The 16,240-nt window shown below is 42.1% G+C and overlaps 1 protein-coding gene across 3 annotated transcripts in view; it reads left to right on the forward strand.

Moving 5' to 3' along the window:
- Positions 1 to 1,033: 1,033 nt before the first annotated feature.
- sipa1l3 (signal-induced proliferation-associated 1 like 3) overlaps positions 1,034 to 16,240 on the forward strand; it is a 47,636-nt gene continuing 32,429 nt past the window's right edge. For 2 of the 3 annotated variants that reach the window (XM_029171020.3, XM_029171023.3), the window contains exon 1: positions 1,034 to 1,192. The gene's annotated coding sequence lies outside the window, so the exon portion shown is untranslated. Of the gene's footprint in view, positions 1,193 to 1,250; positions 1,860 to 16,240 lie in introns of those variants that run through there. The other variant, XM_029171021.3, reaches the window with a different exon arrangement.

Raw genomic sequence — 16,240 nt, forward strand, 5'->3', positions numbered from 1 at the left:
TATGTGTGGTAGACTTACACATGCACAGTTATGTGTGCATGATTCTTTTGATTTGCCAAAAAATAAACCTTCTCAATGACAACTCCATAGATAACATGGAATATTGCATTTTAGAACACAAATAAACAGTGTTTATGTATGTATATGCAAGTTTATCATAACCACCAGTTATGACAATATATCACAATATATTTTTTTCATCAATATGAAACCAATTGTTACTTTGAGTTTAGGTACTGTCATGAGTCTCCTCGTGTTTTGCATTCTTAATTCAACAAAACAGAACTTTTATTTCCTTGAAACAGTTCAAACAATTCCCTATCTCTGCAACAACTTCTTTTGTCTAGTGGGTGCCACACATTAAAAAGAAAAGTGACTGGGTTAATCAAAAACACACACATATATGACTAAATTACACAGTTTACTGATATGGGATGAGTTTTCTGATCTGAAGAATACATGTAGTGGCCACCAGGTAGTGCTACTGACCAACTTGTGAGTGATAAACACAATCTGATTAAAATGCACAATTAAAGACAATGATTCCCTAGCATCATCAGTGTTCAATCTGTATAATCAAAGGTACCCTGGACTTAATATTCACAAGAAGACAGGGTGCTGGATAGATGGGAACATATCACAGTTACTCAAATATTCTGCATTTAATTTTACTCTGGTGTACTTGAAAATGTATATATTCTGTATATATATTATATATTACAACCCCACTATCATTACACTAGTCAGAGTGTTACAATATATTTTTACTCCACTATGTGATAAATTAAGCTACTGGCTGTGTATCAGATTCAGATCAGTCTCGATAAAAATATAATCAACAAATTGAATTACAAATGACAAAAGATTATGAATCAATATATTATAGCTCCTCCTTCAGGCACATGTGCTTACATTAAAGCATGATGTATATCATTCATGCACCCAATCTATCCAGTAGTAATAATAACGTGCCGCCCCCTGTGTGTTACTATCGGTAGCCTGCGCCGACACGGCCCACGCATGCGCAGTGAGCACAGGCGCAGCTCCGCCGCGCCGTAGTTTCGGTTGAGCTTTCTTGGCAACGTCTCGCTCGGCGAACAGACAGCAGACCGTCGGCCAACGGGTGTTTTCACAGTGTCTGGAGATTTATTCTTAATGGAGTAAGAGCCGAGCGGGATCACCGGAGCAGCAGGTAAGGGGTGGGTTCGTACATTTTTCTCCGAACGGTTGTGGTTGAACACTGGTGGCTGTTCAAAAGCGCTAAAAAGTGGCGAGCGAACTAAACGTTAGTGCGCGAGCGTTACCGAGAGGCAGCCGAGCGACCAACTTCACCCAATGCGGAGAACAACGTCTTTACTACGGCTCAGACGCTGGCCACACTCCTCTCTGGAGCCGTTTCCGCCGGCTCTCTACTACCAGTAGACCGCCTGCCATTCAGCAGACTATGTTTAACCCTCAAATATGCCGCTAACCGCAACATTCTGGTAACTACACAATATCTTACAACCTTTCTGGTCACTGGGGCTCCAGTGCGCATGTCCGCAGTCTTCTGCAGATTTCGGATTTGTAGTTTTTCGTACCTGGGCTAATCACGGCTGAAAGGGACAAGAGAAAACTGTTAAACTACAAGTTCCAGACAATGAAAGCTTTGTTTGGGAGTGGAGCTAGCCAGCTAGTTAGCCTGGACGAGCTTTGAATATTGAGTAGTCCACGGGTCTGCGATCGGAAGTTGCCTTGCCTGGAGATTTAAATGAGAATGAGCTTGCGCTACATGGGGAATACTTCAGCTGTGCGTTGACCAGCACGCATGTCTTTGGTGCGGGGGTTGGAGTAGTTGGAAATGGCACTGGTTTTCCGCGGTAGGTTGTGCAACATGTTTTATTGTCATAAAGACTGATCATGTTTCCACGACATCTACGTGTGTGGACATGTAGATTTTGTTTAGTTGTCAAAAGACGTGCAGAGTGCGCGTGGTGTGTGTGTGTGTGTGTGTGTGTGTGTGTGTGTGTGTGTGTGTGTGTGTGTGTGTGTGTGTGTGTGTGTGTGTATAGATCCGTATGTGTACTGAATGGGGAGGTGATGATGCCTTCTCGTGTCGTCTACCTTTCATTGATATCCCCCGTGTTACCGTCGTAATCCCCAAGCCTCGGGAAATGACACGTCGAGTACCAGGATCACAGCTTTTCTGCAGAGCAGCAGAGCATGGCACCATCGCAGATATTCCCATCATTTACCCTGTTTCCCACTGTCCGGGACCCAATGGAATAAATATTGCTGGGGAAAATCTAATAATGATGTTCTGTGTCTTTACCCTGTGTTTAAAGTTCTTGTTAAGACATGGAAGTGCATGTCAAACATCAAATCGTTTTATACGAAGGCAAAGAGAAACCAGCACGCTGTATATTGACTGACAATATACCAGCACGTGCAACTCTAATGTTGCGTGTTTGTAGTTGGTCTCCAATGCATGCTTAAACTACAGAGTAAACAGAAGTTAAATGGCAGGCGATGTCTTCTGTGACCAGTCAATGCAGCGGGGCATCCCTGCAAGTCCTTTGTTGTTTTATTGAAATCCACAGGCGTTTGTAACTTAGAGAAAACCCCTCTGAATGTTGCAGGTTTGTCAAACTGTGGGGCAGTTATAATACCGTGGTGTGGAAAATGCGATGAACTTGACTGCCCATTGACACAGTTACGTTATGAAAGCTGTATAAGGTTTGCTGTCATTTTTCCTCGTGTCTGAAGAGCGATCTCATATTTGAAGCGTCACCTCTCATCCCTCTCTGTCTTCACAGTAGTTTGGTCCAGAATAACCTATTTTGAACAAGTCTATAGAACCTTTTACAAAAACCTGCCAGACACACAACCTCTGTATAAGCAAGTTTGTTTTAATATTTTTTACAGCATTATCACTGTATCTGCCCCCTTATCGTACCTTTTTACCCTCAGCACATTGTTAAGCCCCACCAGCAGCCTGCTTGTAACTGGCTCCACTGGGTACCAGATAGCAGTCTGTGATCTTGAGAAATAGTTCATATTTTGTGCTCCATATTTTGTAGTTTATTGCAAACAGCTGCAGGAACAAAGCATACAAGAATAATGCCTTCAAAAAGAGCGGAATGTGGCCCACCTGAGTTATTTTGCCTGTAAACATTCTGTTGAATCACCGCATTCTATCTCAGTTGAGGTGACTCATCAGTTGATTTAGTTTTGTTTTCTTTGCTCCTTTGTTCCTGACAAAGATTTCAGGGTCTTGCACGGAGGCATCTGCTGGGGTTTTTCCAAGAGTGTCTCCTTTGATGATTCTAGGTAGCTAAGATGATGTTTTGGCAGTCGTTCTGGTTGGGGTTCTCCTTTCCCAAACACCTTGGCAGCCTTCCCGCTGATAGTAATTTTAGAATAATAAGTCTCCTGCCAGGTTTCTGTTTAGTCCTCTGAGGCATCTTAGTTAAATAAAGGTTAATGGAAATGAACAAATGTGTGCTCTTGGTGTGTGCTAGAATACGCACACGAGGGCACATTAACAGACAACCTTGACTGTCATCGGGTGCGTCTTCACAGGTTGCAGAGAGGAATGACAATGCTCTGGGCCAAGAATGCCATATGGTGTATGTCATGGTGTACAGCAGCATCATTTTACCTCTGTGTGTGCTTTGCAGAAGTAATATGATCTTAAACTTCTTTAATAGAGTTTACTAACCATGAAATTACCAAACAACTAAAGGCACACGTTACACGCACGCAGCCACAGAGAGGAAGAAGAAAACAGAAACAAGTGCATTTTGTGGGAGACTACTGAATGCACAGCAGGCCCCACAGAAAATGCACTTGCTTTATAGATATGTTCATGAAAACATAAACATAAATAGATGTAACCCTTAACTTTAAAGCATGTATTTTAATAATGATCCTAATGAAGTTCCTGTAGACATGTAAATGAAATATGAGGATGGAATTATCCGACTAGTCATGACGTGACATGTAAAGCACAAACACATGCGATGAGTGTGGTAGGTAGACCGACCAGATGTGTTATTTTGTGAGCAGCATCAAGAGCAGGTGTACAGTATCAGACCACCAGCAGCATTCAGCCCCCTGTCCTCACTCTCTTTGCTCTGTCTCTCTGGAGGGTATCATCCATAAATCAACATGCATGACAGTGGTGAGAGATTTATAGCGAGAGGAGTACACCATGTTTCCTGTAATGAGCTTCTGCTTTATGGCCTACTGTGTAGCTATAAAGCATTTGCTAGGTAGGCAGTTGATCTGTCAATCCTGCCCCCTCTTTTTTCATCTCGCTCCCTCAGAGGTCAAATTCCCTCAAGGTGTTGTTTACCAATCTGTGCCTTCTTCTCAGGAAAGAGGATGAATCAGAGATTCTCAGTGCTGCGTGTGCTTTCGACTGATAGTGCTATATTTTCTTCTACTGAGGTATGAGGCAAAAGTCAGAATAGGCCCTTGCATAGCACAACCTACATCCTAGGCTACATCTTTCTTCTCCTGACCCTTCTCTGTGCTGGGTATGTTTGACTGGGGTAAATTTAGCCTGTTGGTTTTAGCTTGAGGATAAACACAGATGTGGAGGAGGCCTCTCTTGCCACAGGTCGGCCCATGTCCTGCCCATGGTCAGTTCTGGTAGCGACGGTAGTGAACGAGAGTAGACGCTTCACCATCCATCTGACAGTGTTATAGGAGAAGAATACATGGGCTGCAATGCATTAAGACACTCTGACAAAGTGGTGAACGTAAAGATTGATTTCTAGAGGTCTAGCTCGCCTTTTAGCGGTTTAAGCTGGAGACCACCCATTTACTAATGGTTGTCCAACTAGGAAGGAGCTTATACTTGGCTGTGCGAGGTGGCGAGTTCAGACTGAAAGAGATTTCAAGATTTTCACACACAGGACTGTAGGAAAATTAGATCTGACTGTTACGGGCTATTTCTGAATTCTTACACTGGATCCAAGCCCACAAGGGCTGGGACTCTCCACAGTTACTGACTAAAGGCCTGCTCTGACCCCGGGCAAAGCTGAGTGTGCTCATCTCCATAGCATTAAGGGCATTTATTCATCATTCATTTTATAATGTTTTTCTCCAGCCTATATGTCTCTCACAAAGGTTACTGATGAATGATAATGGCATTTCAGTGCTGTGCTGTAAGAGCTGGTAATGATAGAAGCACAGCTCATGCATTTGATCTCTTGGGAACAGGCTTTGTTCTAGAGACTTGCAAAGCGCCCAGACAACCATCTCGTATTGTCAGGAAGCAGACTTTCTCTGTTTTTTCAGTCTTATGGTTCTTGGGTCTTTAGAGTTGAGTTTGCATACTGCTTTTGTTACACCTGCTTATGACTGAACATTTTTGCTGAGGTTGTCTAAAGTTCAGTCAAGTTCAGCGATCATATTGTTTTCTAGTGCGGTCAGAACTACACACTTCCAGACTCAACTCCCAGACCAGTTCCTCCTTCTCTTAAGGTTCATCCAGTGCGTGAATGTGTGCGTGTATGTGTGCATGCACACAAACAAGTTGTGTTCTGGAAGGGCAAATCCTTCATGATGGGATAAAGTAACAGCTGATTCGGTCTCCATCTGTTTTTATGCAGAGACCTGAAGCAAATTAACCTTCTGTGCTTCGCAAACATTTGAGCTTTGTATAGAGGTCAACTCTATACTTGCCAAGTCATGAGCTTAATGTTTTGGTGTGAACTAACTGTACACAATATAAAAGCTTTTACAAATAGAATCAATTTCAAATTTAATTTGCGGAGTGTCACTTCTCATGACCTCCTGTAATACAGTTTCATGACAGCATTACAGTTGCAGTCACTGTTAAACAATATTCATGAGTAGAAAGAGCTTCTCTTCTCTGCACATGTTTGAATCAATGGATCATCAAAAGGTCATCATGATCTGGCCCACAATATGTTTTTCTTCTTAAAGATGGGCGTATGATTATTTTGTCTTACTATAAAGCCACTAGCATCTTGGTGGTCCACATACACTACAAGTAAAATTCCATTTGTGTTTTATTTGGAGGTGCTTGTTGGTCTCTCTGCGCCTGCTGGTTCTGATTGTGCTGCTTCGTGTTGTCCAACCCATTGCAAAAGGAAGTGAGTGTGCACTACGGAGCTAGAGTGTGGTGGAGATGAGCAATGCTATGAATCATACATTAGACATCGGGGAGTGAAGTGGCTTCACACTGCAGAGATCAGTCATCGAGATGAATGACCCGTTCACAGGACATGAGGACAGGCATTCATTTCAAGCTCAGAAAAATTGTATGCAGTTTGTCTCTGGCACGTAGCTGAAACTTTGTTGGTGTTCTTATGCCAAAAAAACTGTTGGAAAATTAAGATTTGGTGCCAAAATCACCAGGAGGCACGTAGAAAGATTTAGATAGTTTCCCTTTTCCTCTGTCACTCAGGATGTTTGGCTTTCAGTGACCTGTATGTCCTTTTAAAACACAGTCATCCTTCCCCCTTCCTTTGCAGGTCCAGGTGGAAGTGGGAGAGTTTGTAGTTATTTTCCTTTGTTTGAAATGAAAATCAAGTATTCAAGCATACTTGAATACTGTCTCTTCCATGTGCCTCTTCGTGGCCCAAATCTCAAGCAATGACTGCTGACTATAGAGCCATTGTTTTAATACTAATAGATTGTAGCATGTGGTCATTCCATGAATGCCTCTTGGCCCCATTTTTGGAGCGCACTATTAAATTGTGCATTTTTTTCCCTCTTCATTTCCAAATCAGATTTGATGGCGGAATGGAGGCAATTTGAAAGGCTGTTTCCACACACGATTGTTTGAGCTCCTCTGCACAGGCAGAATACAGTATGCTAATATGTTCATGATGTCACAGAGGCTGTGCAAGTTAGATACAGATAAAAAACCCGCACACAATCTTTTTACTGAGCCTGAACACAGACTTTCGTGCCTTCCAGTGTTGTTTATTTAAGTGCATAATTAAATTAATAGTATTATAAATAGCTCTGCTGATGCCATAACTTGAAACATTGCATTAAAATGCTTATCGCTCTAAATGCTCTTAGTCTTTGAAGTAATTCTACCCTGCACTAATACATGTACTGTCATATTTATGTGTTCCAGATGTGTGCATCTGTTATATTTATTGTTATTTTGGCATCTGTGCAACAGTGACCACTTTTGTAACTAGTGCATGGTGGCAGGTTAGAGAGCATTGGGCATTGGAGGAAAGAAGGAAGTGACAGATTGGCTGTTGTGCTGCAGCATGGGCTGTTATCATCGTGGGAGAGGAGGAGACGGATGAGCTGATAACTCTGGGAGAGAAGCAGGGAAGAGGGATAGAAGGCCCGATAGAGGGACAGGCTAAAAGGGAAATTAGTTTGTAAAAGAAATCCAGCCCATGCGCTTCCTTCTCCACTTACACTCCCTTGATTCCTGTTGCCATCACTCTTTTCTTGCTTGACCTCTTTAGCTGAGCTCTGATTACATAATTGTCAGGCAAGGCTTTACCTGAGAAATGATAATCAAAAGAAAAAGACAACGGAACACATGGTAATGAGAGACAATGAATGCAATATAATCCCCCCCATAGAGAGGTGAAAGACTCAGAGGGAATGAGGATGGATTGTGTTTGAAGCTGCAGAGGAAATACAGTCTCCTGTGTGTTGTGTGCTCTCTGGAGGGGTTGTGTATGTGGAGCGGATCTCCTCTCCCTGTGATGAGTACGACTAAACGATGCAGCGCAAAGAGATTTACAGCAAGACATTGACAGGAGACGCTCTACGCTACGGCTTGTGTGTATACTGAAGGTCACTGCTGTCATCCGGCTCCTCTTGACACTCTTTTGCCCTACTTTGAGTAGGGCCACTCAAACACCTTCCTCCTCTGTCTTGGATATGCACTTAGATGACCTCTCTGCCCCTTCCTCCTCCCAGACATGAAATTTGTTGCTTCTCTCATCCCAAACACCTTAAAACACGCACAGCTGCTTTCATGAAGCGCTTTTCCGCCATACAACTACTACAAAAGCGCTCTTATTTCCCCCCCTTGTGAATGTAAGTGTGTACATAAACGTCAGGCTGTGTTTTTGAGTAGTTCCCACGTCTGAGTTTTTACAGGAATGTTGGCAGCCCCGTGGGGAGACTCGAGGGTGTGTTTTTTTTTTCTCCTCCCCTCAGACTTTAGAAAGGAAAAGTTCTAAAGTGTAGGAACTATGTGCACTAACCTTCATTCTTAGAGCTAGGTGAGAAAATGATTATTGACCACTGTATGTTGTCCACACGCCTGTGTGTAGACAGCATCAGCATCCAGCAAACTTAGCCCAAATGAAGGACTGGTAACAACCACTGGTAGCAGGAGGAAACAAGTAGAGCAGCTCTACTTACTCTACTTAAAGTAACACAATCCACTTACCAGGTGCACTGACTTTCTTCTTCTTAGTCAGGCTAGATGTTATGCTAAGCTAGGATCATTCAGTGTAGTTGAATAGTTAATACACAGACATGGGATGGTGTTGTTCAATAATTTGAATATTCACCCTTGCTTAAAATGAACCTTATTGCTTCCAGCCCTTCCCCTCTCATATCCTCCCCTCCCTTTTGAGTTATTTTTCTCTCCATCCGTTTTGTCATTAGACATTAGTTTTCACTCCACATGTTTGCTCTCTGTGCCTGTGAAACAAGCAGGCCACTGTGTGCTTTTGTGCACACATGTGCGGCCCAGTGTGGGTGCACATGCAAACGTGAGTACGTGCATGGCTGTAGAACCACACCCTGGGCTCAGTCTATGCTTTAAACCAAATACAGAGAGACGACTTCTGGGTGGATTTAGCCTGTTGTGACAACACTCTGCACTAGTTTGGCCCCGGACAGGGATAACTCTGGATCTGGTAATAAAATATTGTTCTGTTGGATCTTGGGCATCTGTCAGCACTACCCTGCAAAGTGTGAATGGGACACCTTCGCACCTGTTGTTGTATATTTTGACAAATATACAGCACACTTACCTACTTTCAGAGATTTGCAGCTGCTGCTCATTTCTCTGATTCAATTTTCCACATTCTGCTGCTATTGTTTATTTCTCTTTTTCTCACAGTGTCGGTTTATATAGTACTTTTCTGCAGCTTTGTGTTACAGCTCAGTCTCAATGGAGCTACTGTACTGTGTTTGTACTCTCACCAGTCAAAGTCCTGCAGGCAAACAGTGCCTGGTCTCTCTGGGACCTGGGACTATACTAGAGACTGTGCTAGCTGAGCTACGGTACTACAGTTTCACCACAAACTCATGTTACCACAGTGTCTGGTTTGTGACGTTGTGTGAGAAGTGTTGTGTGTGTGTGTATATGTGCCCACCAGTGCTGGCTGAGGTCTCAAGTATAGGTTGTGGATGTTTTATTTTCCTTCAGCTCATAGATAATAAAATAGCATACAGATGTGAAGAGAGCATATAACTTCACAAATGGAGAAAGCCAAGGGCGATGAAAGCCGGTGCCCCTGTAAGACTTGGGGTGTGCTTCAACCAACTTAGCACACCATCTCAGGGTCTCCTGCCAAATCAGTGAGCTTAATGCTTTTAATCCTCTTCCCAGAGTGAGCTGATGGTTTCATTCTTACTGCCTATGAGTTTTTTTGTCCTTCTTCCACAGTTTATGAATATTTGTGACAAAATGATGTTTTTTTTTGTCTCATAAGTGGATGCATACAAGTGTTGGTGGCAGCTGTGTATGTGAGTTGTCAAAGAGTTTCCTGGTCATAAACCATCCAGAGAAGTAGCCGTGCTGTGGTTTGAAGCGATTCTCCCAGTTGGCCCCCTCTGTTCATTTTATTTTTAGTTGTCTCCCTTCAGACTGGTTTGTGATGGGCAGGTCTCTAACTACAGTCCACTTCGAGCTCCAATGAGTCTGTCCTTATCCAGAGGCCAGCCAGCATCACATGCTTTTCCCCCCTTTTTAATATAATGGATTCACAACACCACGTTCCTCACATTCTTCCTGCGCAGGCGTCTCTCCCTCTTTTCATATATGGGTGGGTTGCACTGAGAAATGTAGACCACAGCATTAATGAAGCCAAACTGTGCACAGTGCTTTTAATGTGGCTTCTAGTGTGTCTGCGTTTAAAACGTTTGTTTGTAAATCTAGTCCATTTATGACCTAGCAGGTTTCCACATGACATTTGAGGACGATTTGGAGCTTTTATGCTAGTAAAAGAGAAGGAAAGGCAGTGAACAAGTAAAGACTGATTTACTGGTGGGATTGTGTTGTTAAAGCAGCAGTGGCCCTGTCACTGTACATGTGTGTCTGTCCTTTTTAGCAGAGAGGAGTCTCTTGTCTCTTCAATATCTACCCAGTCCTGTTCTCTCTAACTATGTCCAGTCCCCACATACATCTATTTGCTCACTTACTTCTTAATGTTCATCGTCCTGTGTTTGCTCTGGGCATTCCCCACCCCCATCTGTGTGTGTTAGAGGAAGAGGACAGGGAGAGATTTATAATTAACAAAGGCTGATTTGAGAACTGAAAGGGAGACTTGTCTGATGAGTCTGTGTTCAGGGGAGCTCAGGGTGGGGGTGTTGAACAAATTGGGATTTTTTTCAGAGTATTAAATAGATACTGAAGAAAAAAACCCCGATGAGACACAGTGACTGGTCTCATTCAAAAGCAGTTGCACTTCCTTTGTATGCAGTTTTTGGCTTGGTCATGACAGAACTCTACCAGCATTCTACAGTATAAAGGTGTCCAGGACAAAGCTGCGTACAAGACTGTGATGGGTTCGGGCAGCCATGAGACCATGTTACTATAAGAGACTTGTCCTCATAAAAGATCTTTGTTCCCTGAAAACGACATTATCTATGGTGGGGTTACTATTAGAACACTGTCACTGTTCAACCAGGTCACAGCTATGCATAGCTAATAAGACCTTAAAGGCCTGGGTTTAGATTTAACACATTTCTCCTATACATGCGATGTAAATGTGGACTTTGGGTAAACATGGCAAACAAACATTTCATTTATTTGCTTATGCAAAACTTGTATTACCCAGGAAGGAACCTCTGGAGAAGCCCTGCTTTACTACTGTAGGTAGTCTGGTCTGGCACAGGCTCTTTGTCAGACAGATGGTTGAGGAGGCCAGTCTGTCATAGGGAGAAGCAAATAAGAGCAGGTGAGGCTGCTTCCCTCCTATTTATCTTAACTGTTACCTGCCTCATGGTGACAAGGTAAAAGAGTTCAATTTATTTAAGTAAGTAAATAGTGATTGCTGCCTACTTTGAGTAGTAGACCGTTTAGATAATTAGAACTGGAATCATTACAGTTAACAAAAACAAACCTCTCAATATCTTGATAAAGAGTCATAACTGCTAAAAGTGTCTGTAGGATTGTCCATGTGCAATTTTTGTGTTCATTACAATCTAAATGTCAGAATTGTGAAGTTTTCCATTTGTGAAGAGAAGCAGTGACATCCCAAAATCACAGTAATTTACCAGGTACCAAAGGTTACATAGTTCCCTTAATGTGGTTGATTTGTCTCTTTGTATCGTACCTATGCAGAATACTGGTGGCACAGTAGAGTTGAGACATACCTTTTAGTCTTGGTAGGAAAGGCAGATGTCTGCCAAGTCACAGATCCCGGATTCTAATCCTGTATGAGTCAGTTTAGACACTAGCCGCTTGCAATTTATCAGAAATTATGATCTTGTTCAAACTAGTCACTGTCTGAATCACTGCATTGACCTTCCCCATAAGTGAACACAATAACGACATGGAGAACTGGAAGTTTCAGTATAGGAGGAAGAAAAAGTTGTGTTGTGTTTGTGACGTTGGTTACACATACTTCAACATTTTGAGCCAAAGCCCGAGGTGGAACTTCGAGCCAGGTTCCATGTAAGCCTTCTGTCAATATTTACCTGTGTGAGTGCCTAGCTACTACCTAACGAAACTAAAATGCTCTGTCAGAATTTAGTAGAGAGCCTTTTATTCCCGTCAGTGTTCTACCTCCTACATCTGCCATTGAGTGTATGTGACACCTGTTCCCCAGGTCTGCGTTTATAAAATGCATCAGGCCCAACCACAGCAGTAAGTGGTTAGTGGGTGGCTACAGAAGAAGCTTCATTAGATGCTCCAATGCACAGGATGTCAGTGTGTGTGGTACGTTAGTGTAACATTTGCAGTGTGAGCTGCTGTTGTGACGCGCCGTCAGCAAACGGCTTGGACGCTGGCCACCCAGCAAGAACTGGACAATCTGGTGTTTCTCACCCACTCACTCTCTCTCTGAGTCCCTCTGCTCTGTCCATCTGGCCGCGAGAAGAAAAAATGAACAGTAACACACAGGTGGGAAGCAGCAAGGATGACACAAAAGAAAAGTGAGGAAAAGACAGGGGCTGCCAAGGAAAACCTGTGTGTGTGTGTGTGTGTGTGTGTGTGTGTGTGTGTGTGTGTGTGTGTGTGTGTGTGTGTGTGTGTGTGTGTGTGTGTGTGTGTGTGTGTGTGTGTGTGTGTGTGTGTGTGTGTGTGTTCAACACATGTGGCACATAATGACACAGGGCAGTCTCTTTAACAAGGCCATTTACAGAGGCTTTGAAGGAACCCACAGTACCCAGTTACTCCCACACTGTAACTTTAGTTGATTAGGAAATCATGGTCTTTACATTTTTTTAAAATCAGCCGCTCTCTTCTGTTTGTTGTTGCATGTGTACTTATGCCTCATGACAGTCATTGAAACAAAAGGTGCGTTACCTCCTGGCGTAGTGAAACTCGACTGTCTGGTTTGCCCAACGTCATCTTTGCTGTGTCGTGCATGCTGCTGTGATGAAGTTGTATTTCCTGTTTTGCCAGGAGATCCAGCAACTGGCTTTGTTTGGGGGTTTTGGGTTTGGACTGTTTGTCATGTGTTTACATGAAACTGTTCTACAGGACTGACAAGCGTAGACAAACAAAATACAGTCTGACAGTCTTTGAACGAGCAACGCTACAGCTGAAGCACCTTTTTATGCTGCATTTTTTATTTTACATTTTTGTACTTAATATAAACCAGATTAACCAAATGTACAAATGTGTTATATTAAAAGGGTTTTCCTAGTTAGTTTAGTTCACATCAATCACTTCACATCCATCTATAACAAAAAGGACTCCAGAGATTTAAGTAATTGCATACTAAATTTGAGAATGTGGGGAATTTGAGTCAGCTAGTCGAGTGGCTGTGAAAGCCTAGGGTTCCTCCATTTTTGTACTTTCCATGTTTCTGGCCTGTTATTTCCTGTTCATCATTTCCCTGTCTGCTTCTATCCCGCCTTCTCTGAATGTCTAACATGTGTTTGTGATGGACTGGTCTCTAACTACAGTCTAATGGGCTGAAATCAATTAGAAACGTCTCATCAACATCATCATCAACAACCACTATAATACAGCAGTCTATGTCTAATGAAGTTAGTTGTATTTACAGTTACCATATACTTTTGCATTGTTGTAGACAAGTATTTGTAAATGTTCAAAAGAATTCCTTTTATACAAATGCAAGCGTTTGAAGCAGCTGTGATCAGTATACCTCTTTCCAGCCCACACTGAGATGGTGCTGTCAGAGCTCTTACACTCTTATAATGTAGGCCTGTGGTATTGTGGCAATAAATTTTAAAGAAGGTTTGGGACATGCAGACTTTACTAGGAGGCTCTAGTATTTGGCCTTGCTCAAGAGGAGGGAGGATAAGGGAGTGGTTGATGTGTTTTTAATTTCCTCTAGCAGCTCTTAGTCTGCTGCTGTTGCTGCTCTGCCGCCTCTCTCTTGAATAGGCACTGGATTGAAGGGATGAAGCTTGCCTCAGGACAGGGTTGGTGGGATGCCATGAAATGTAGATGAAGAAAGAGGCTGGATGAGGACAGGACAAGACACAAGGCATGATTTCTCAGGAGAAGTCAATTTGACTACAATGGTTGAATGTTTTATTCCTTCCTCCTGCGGAAGTTTATCTGTGCCTGCCTTGTAGTCTATAAACTTTTTAACAGCTGTTCTTTATGGTCCTCATTTACACCACATGAGGTCTGCTGTTCAAATCAAGTTGACATTAGTTTTTATGCATGTATTTGAACTTTAAATGGTTCTGTTTTCTGGTAGTTCAGTGCTTTGTTTAGTTGACTGACATTTAGATAGTGACACATTTTATGATGCGCTGGCAGAATCAGATTTGAAAGGGATTGTACATTGAACATTTTTGCTGCTGTCTATTATATTGGATTTAAATGAACATTTAAATGTATTATGTATATTATATATTATATTATATATTTATGCATAGAATGAGAAGAGAGAATTCAGCATTTTAGGTCACCCTCTGTCCACACGTAATATAGTGTATAGGTACAGTTAAAAGCTATAACCAAGCATTTCTTCCATTTACCGTATTTTCCGGGCTATAAAGCACACCCAAATTTAAGCCACATCCCTTTTTATTCACTCATTATAAAAATTTTTTTCCATATATAGAATGCACCTTTCTATAAGCCGCAGGTTTCCATGTTGTAACGTGAGATGTTCACGCAGAAAGATGATACACTGAGAGTTTTGTAACTTTTAACTAAATATGGTGGTTAAAACGCGGTGGTTAAAAACATTAAAAGTACAGCAGCGTACCACAAAAGTAATTGATTACTAACTGCCGCTGCCTTCTGCGCATTAAAACCACTACAGTTGTCGTCTACAGTGATGAAGAAAGTGTGAGGCCATTTAATTCTGTCATTCTGTCCTTCTGTTGCTGTTTTGTTGACTTCTTTCTCATAGTGGAGGGAGCTGCTGCAGCCATGACTGCCAGACATTACTTAGACTTATATTAAGAGCAGTAACTCCTGCACGTGGGAATAATTGAAAGAGTAAGTGAAAATGTAAAAGTCTTCACAATCTCCTTTGGACACTAGCCATTTATTTAAGGCAGAAAGAAGAATCGGCTCCATCGATACTATCCATCCAATACGATCAGCAAGTCAATCACATACTGGTGCATCCTTTAAAAAAAAAAAAGAGCTGTACCGTAACAAGTAAGTCAGTCTCTGGTTCAGCGGAGGTCAAGACACAAGACACTCTCCCAACTCATATGGTTCTTGATGACACGCCCCGCTTGGCGATCATTGGCTGCAGATGATCCCGTTACATTGCTTGGCCAATCTGTGCTGCAGGGAATTTGGCACAAGTGTTGCCAGACATGCAATAATTTTGAAGTTTTGGGGTCTGTACGATCTATGATTTCCTAGAGCCAATACACAATAGTTTTGACACTGCTGTTTGTCATGTTTTGATTTCGTTTTGATTGACGTGCACATCACCAGAAACTGTTTTCACTCATGGCTGGTTAGCTTCCCATCCATGTCAATCTGATAATCATTATTATTGTAGCGGCGTACCCTGATGGAAATTAGGTGATAAGTTCATTTTTGGAATACATAAGGTATGGTAGTATTACAAAAGGTCACGTCTTTGTGAAAAATTCTGTATGTAATGTTTGAGGTCATGCATTGTATTGGTTTTGTTTTTGAACACAGTGGTATTAATGCATTTCCATTTTTCAATAAAGAAGGGTTCGGTGAATGTGCATATGAAACTGGTGAGGTTCAGTACCACTGTTCTAAGGATATCTGGAAACCACCAACATTATCATACACCATGGTAAGAATAAAATGGACGGAGAAGACTTTGGGATCTGTCGTTTTTGTTTCTCTTTTACGTGTTGTGCTTTAAGGACCAATGCCTATCTGTGTTGTCAACTTGCACATTTTCAGAGACTGACTGCATGTTTCCGTTGTACTTTGAATTTCCAAGATTGTGAGATTAAAGCCTAAGTTTTTATCATCTAAAACAGACACTAGATTTCATTAGGAATCCTCAAGCAGTCATTCAGTATTACTGGAAAAATTGTGTGCTTCATGGAGAAGTTGCCCTGAATGTTCTTAAAATTAGCAGCACTTTTACTCCTGACATTAATTTCACTGTATCATGCACCCACTGTAAGCCTTGAGTTTTTTTCCCTCATATTTTAACTTTGCGTAACTGTGACTAGTGCAACTTGACAATCTACAAAGAAAAGCCCAAAAGACATAATAGTGTCACAGGCATCACAGAGAACTGCTGGGCTCTATAATCGCTATGAATGACAGCTATCTAGCCTTGCCACAATTTATCCCCACCAGCTTAGCTTCTGTAGGCAGCTGCAGTCATAGTTGTCAAGGGGAAGATCATGCAAGTGGTGTGGCTTAATTATAAATCTAATTTATATTGTGTCATATGAA

The sequence above is a fragment of the Betta splendens genome, chromosome 13, assembly GCF_900634795.4.
Source record: "Betta splendens chromosome 13, fBetSpl5.4, whole genome shotgun sequence".
In the NCBI taxonomy this organism is placed as follows: domain Eukaryota; kingdom Metazoa; phylum Chordata; class Actinopteri; order Anabantiformes; family Osphronemidae; genus Betta; species Betta splendens.